Source organism: Alligator sinensis, unplaced genomic scaffold (assembly GCF_000455745.1).
Source record: "Alligator sinensis unplaced genomic scaffold, ASM45574v1 scaffold1200_1, whole genome shotgun sequence".
Lineage (NCBI taxonomy): Eukaryota > Metazoa > Chordata > Crocodylia > Alligatoridae > Alligator > Alligator sinensis.
The window spans coordinates 237,017-242,511 of NW_005842772.1; the positions used below are offsets into that span (position 1 = coordinate 237,017).

General features: G+C 60.7%; 1 pseudogene; it reads right to left on the bottom strand.

The window, feature by feature from the left end:
* Positions 1-1,785: 1,785 nt before the first annotated feature.
* On the bottom strand, positions 1,786-3,774 carry LOC112552114 (annotated as a pseudogene).
* Positions 3,775-5,495: the final 1,721 nt, after the last annotated feature.

The following is a 5,495-nucleotide window of genomic DNA, read 5'->3' on the forward strand; positions in this document are numbered from 1 at the left end:
TTACTTTAATTAACTTACTGCGTTTTCCCAATTAGCTGGGATACAAAGCCCGGGGTCTTCCTGGGTCGTCACCACGGGGAACTCTTGGCTCAGCGTGGGTGACCTTTCCCGTCGGAGGGCAGGACCTGTGAGGCCCGACAGCTTTCCTCTTTGGTCGAGGTTTGCCTTCATTGAACCGCTTGTAACAGTTCCACCATCCGCTTCCCTCTGGACCGTTTTCCGCCTCCTTTCCGAAACTGGCTACATCTTAATAGGCTCACGTGAAACTATTTTCGTTCCCTTTGTTTGCTTCAGTATATCCAGCTAAGAATGATTAGATGCATTAAACAGCTGCAAAGTCAACCCTGTGCACTATGAATGGCTACCGGAGGGGGTTTGTTCGTTCAAGCACGTTCCTTGTGCCCATCATTTTGTGGGTGCAATGTCAAAGGCTTTCTAAAGAGGCCAGAAGTCTCTCCTTTGAGATTTAGGAAGTGGAGAGAAATAAAGGAGTGGTATCCAGGAGCTATCCATGTAGTAGTAGTAGTTATTCCCTCTGATATTACATCCGCAAGGCGAGGTTCATTTTTCCCACTGAATCCTGCTCTTCCTTTAGAACAGAGACAGCAACAGAGCAAAATCCTATCGCCTGGGAGCGACCAGGAGCGCAATTGCCTCCGCTGTCTTCAGCTGCTCCCTGAAGACGGGAGCAGAGAGGAGAGCCTGGGCCCCTCAGGACGCAAAACCCTGGCCCCGTTTGTAGCTCTTAGCAAGGGCTCGTCAGGGCCCCGGCCCCAGCGCTGCACCGTGCGGTTTGCAAGCAAGGCAGGAGCCGCCGGCCAGCGCCAGAGCTCTGCCAACGCGCCAGGAGCAAGAGACCGCGGCGGGAGCCTGCCCGTGGCCCAGGTGCAGGGGAGGGCCCAGAGCAGCCCGCTCGCTTCCCAGAGGGCACGCCGCGCTGTGCCAGGCTGGCAGTCTGCAGGATGGGCTGGGGCCGACAGCGGACGCGCCTCTGCAGTGAGTCTCCTGCAAGGCGCTTGGATGCACTTGCCAACAAGGGTCGCAATGAGAGCAAGCAGGGTTTCTGAGCGTCGTCCCAGCCCGGGGCTGGCGCTCCTTCCACTTCCAGCTGTATGTTACGGAGGAGCCCCGGTGCCGGAGCGCTTTCAAACACATCTGCAGGATCAGTGACGGGTGCGGCAAGGAAAGCTTGTCAGGAGGTTTGCAGAAGCACCTGTGCGGGAGTTAAGAGGACCTTAATGGGAGCTGGGAGCCGACATGTCCTTGGGGCTCCGAAAATCAGACTCGTCCGCACCACGACAGCTGGACGGGTGCCAGGCTGGCCGCGATCAAGGGCACAAGGGTCACTTCTGTGGCCTCTCCTCCCTGCCCAGCCAGCTCGCTAAGGTCCTCCAGTGCCCCTCACGGCCCCTTCCCTTCGGGGGAAGGCCTGAAAGCAAAGTCCCGTGAAGACTACAGGCACGTGCGTCTGCAGCGGCAAGATGTGCGGAGGGCTCCCGGTTGCTTCCCTGGCAGAGCAAGTCGGAGCCGCTGGGGAGGCCATCGTTACTTCGGGGGGGGGGGGGTTCTTTCCTCTTGCACCGATACAAAGCAAGGTCCACCGGGCTGACAGCTCTGGCCAGACCCACGTTACTGGGGGAAGCTTTTCAGGTAACACGGAGGCGACTGCTTCAGTCTCAATGTGCTGCAAAATCAATAGCTTCATCAGCACCTGGGGCGACTATTGGCAGGGGGGCAGGGAGCCCCAGCCGCCCCCCGCAGGTCCCATCTCCCCCTTTCAGCCCCAGCCGCCGCTGGCAGCTCCTATTCCTCCTTGTAGCAGCGAATGGAGGCCGTGGTGCAGTGCCAGTTTCCTGGCCTCGCGGGCCGGCAGGGACAGCGACTTGGGTTCGCTTCCCTCCTCCTGTGTAAAGTGGGTGGCTTCTTCACGGACCCGACCCACCACGTGCTCGCTGCCGGGGAAGGGTCCGGTGGAGCCCGAGCCCCCCAGGACACCTGGGTGGGGGCAATCGCTGCCTCTTGCATCCGAGACTTGTGTTTGGACCATGCGCTGCATCCTCCCCTCCGGCTGGGCCACGGCCACGTCTCCTTCAGCCACGGGGCTGCTAATACCACGTGCACCCATGCCGGCGGCAGCGCTAGGAGCCAGGGAGAAGGCATCGAGGCCTACACGTGAGTCCCAGCTCCTGCTCCCGGCCGATCCCTGCCGGCACGTGGGGCCCGGCGGTGTCTCTCCCGTCAGGGCTGCCTCTAGGCTGATTAGAGAGCAGGTGATCCTATTAATTGCTGGTCCGTGTCCCAGGGCCCACCCTCATCCCCTGCACCAAGCTGCCCTGTTTCCTGACCTCTGTCTCTGCAATCCCCAGGGCTCACGGGGAGCCAGGCCAGGCTCAACAGATGCCGGGAAAACGTGCCAAAGTGCTCCCATTAGAGCAAACTTAACCACCCACTGCGTGGCACTGCCCATACAGACGTGCGCCCACACCTGTGCCTGCTGGTCTGGCAGGGCCAGGCTGCCGAGGGGTCGGGGCTGGTTTCCCCAGGGGGTCAGTCCATTTTGCTGCTCTGAGATGCCCCCCTGCCCCGGCTCCGTGCCTGCGGTCTGCTCTCCTCCCCGTCGCACGTGGCTGCTGCGTGGTCCCTGCCAGCAGTGAGGGAGCCCGCGCGACCTCAGGAAATGTCACAGCTGCTTCCTGCAAGATTGATCCTTTGCCTGTCGCTGTGAAGGCCTGGAGGTGCGCGTGCTGCTCGCAACCCCATGTGCTCGAGTGCAGGATGCCCATGGATGTGCCCCCCTCTGCGTGGCCACCAGGCGAGTCGCTTCCCAGCCATAGGCCAGGGGCACGTCCTTGCGTCCCCAAGGGGTCCCTGCTCCGTTCCTGTGCGCCCTCCTTTCCTCGGTCTGTCCGACCTGAGCAGGGCTCCTTGGACGTCTCCCGGCCCGGCCTTTTTTCCTCCCTGTCGGGTTACACAAAAAAAACGTTCTCCAAAAAACAAGTCTATGGTCAGTTGTGTTCACCGGGCTTTTGGGTTCGAAACCTGGCTCCTGTGGGGATAGCACCGCCTTCAGCTCTCCGTGTCTCCAAGGACACATGCGTGGGAGCAGCTTCTTTTTTCCTCTTGCAAAGCAGCATCTTGCAGGGCCTGGCTGCCCCCATCCCCACCAGGTGCTGCAACCTGGGATGTCCCGGCATCTCCTGTCGGCTCAGGGAAAGCCACATCCCCCCTTCCAACCTCCCTGACGCATGTCAAAAGTTTGCTTCCTGCCCCTTTTGCTGCAGCCCTGAAGCTGTAGTCCTAGCCACACCTGCGCTGTCAGGAGACGGGCAACGCATGTGTGCTCGTGCCCGGGAGACCCAGCACCAAGCTGGCACTCGTGTTTCCTCCACGGCTGTCTTGGGTCTGGCGTGGGCTGGGGGAAGGTGGGGGGCTTCCTGCAGCTTCCTTAAGTGCCCGAGCCGCTTGCTGCCCCTTGGTGGAAATGGGTTCAAGCGTGCAGCTTTGCAGGGGTGTGAAGACCTGCCCTGGGACAGCCCTGGGTGTGCAGCAGCCTGCATGGGAGAGGGCAACCCCCCAGCTTGCTACAGCACCGCGGCCCCGCAGCGCAGCCTAGACGGCTGCATGGACCCGCAGTGGCACCTGGTGGAGGAACGGCGAGACGGCCGCTCTCCCCGAGCATCATCCGTGACATTCCCAAAACGCCTGGTTCTGCACTGGCTTGACCCCCGCCTCTTCTCCCCTTCAGGCATCACGTCTCCTGCAGGTCCTCAGCATCTCTCAGGGGCCCCCAGCAACGCCTCTCCTGCAGGTTTTATTCTCGGTGCCTTCCGGACTCCCGTCTCCTGGGCCTGGGGGATCCCGGCAGCCTTCCCGGCTCACGTTCCCTGCAGGGGATTGACGTCGTGAGCTAATGTTTTGCACTTTTCTTTTTATGCGTATCTTCCAAAAAAAAATAATTAGCTTTCCCAAGCACAGGGCAGCGAGTGCTAAGTCCGTGCATCTCTGGAGCGGAGAAGCCAGCGGGGCGTACAGGATCGCTGCAGCCGCTCTGGAGGCCTGTGACCGCCGGGGAGCAGTTTGCAGCCGGTAACAGGCAAAAAAAAAAGTGCAGCGAGGCATTTCACCAAACCTTGATCTCATCATCAGCGAGGCATTTCACCATGATCTCATCATCCAGTCCGTCTAAATTACCCTCACGGCAAAAAGGCCGTTACAAGTCACTCTATGAGTGGTGGCAGAGCAGGCCTGACGTGCTCAATAATAACGCTGGGGAGGATGCAACATGTGAAGCGCTTGGACCGAAGCTCCTGAGCGACATCCCGTCTCTCTTCCCCCTCGACACGGTTTAAACCCTGGCCTGGAGCCGTCCGAATCGGGTTCCCCTCCTTCACCTCTGTGAAAAACGAAGCCCACAAAACAAATGACAACGTTGGTGCTAGCGACGGAGGATCCTGGCTCACCAAGTCAGATGGTCCTTCCACATGCAGGGAGATTTTTGCAATAACAAGGACACCATTAGGTTTCAAATCTGCTTGAAGGCCCAGTTCATTGTGGGACCCTGCTTCCTCCGTCGGGTGCGGAGGGAACGGCGCAGGCTCCACAGCGCGGGGAGCGCCGGGTTTCAAGTGCAGCCTTCAAGGTTGCACCGGCGACGGCAGCACGTGCACCCTCCTGGGCTCTCGGGGGGCCACGCTTGCTACCCGCTAGGCTGAGACCTGCCAAACCTCGTTTCAGAAGTGACCAAATTAGGGTTTGACCCCGGGCTTCGCACAGCAAAAGGCCAGAGTGTCGAATCCCTGCGTGAGAGAGCCCCACACGTTGCACAGCCTTTTGCACGCGCGTCCCTTGCTGGGAGCTGCAGAGCTGCTGCCGTCTTACCGTGCTCGTCGGAGTGGAGCAAAACTCCGTTTTAAAGGGGGCTCTGGGAGGGGAACGTCGCCATTTTCTTCCTGATCTTGGAAAAGCACGAGGGGCTTTTCCCAGCCTCGTCTCCCCCTCCCGTCCCCACCCAGCTGGCACTTGACACCTCGGCAGCACCCATCCCAAAAAGCCAGCGGCTTTGAGGACATCCCCCACGAGGCAGGCTAGTGACACCTGTTCCGCAAGCAGGGAAACGGAGACACCTCGCACCTGAGACCGCCCCGCAGCTCCGGCACCGAGCCCTTCACCTGCTGCAGCAGGTCTGTTAGTTGCAAAGGGACGGGTGCTTTGCTTTGCTTTGCTTTGCTTTGCAGCAGTCGGGGTGGCTTGTCCCGCCCTGGCTCAGTTGGAAGAGCTAATTGCAGCCGTTCCTCATCACCCAAGTGTCCTTTGCAGGGGAAGCAGCGAGTGCCAGGCTCCCAGCCTCTGCAACGGGCCCGGCCCAGGGGCACCGGAGCGGGGCAGGGCAGGGGGCAACCCGGAGGAGGATTTCGGAGCAGCCTCTTGGCCCCTGTACGCGAAGGGGTGCTGGCTCCCTGCCCCCACCGGGGCACCTGGCACAGGAGCTCAGTGGG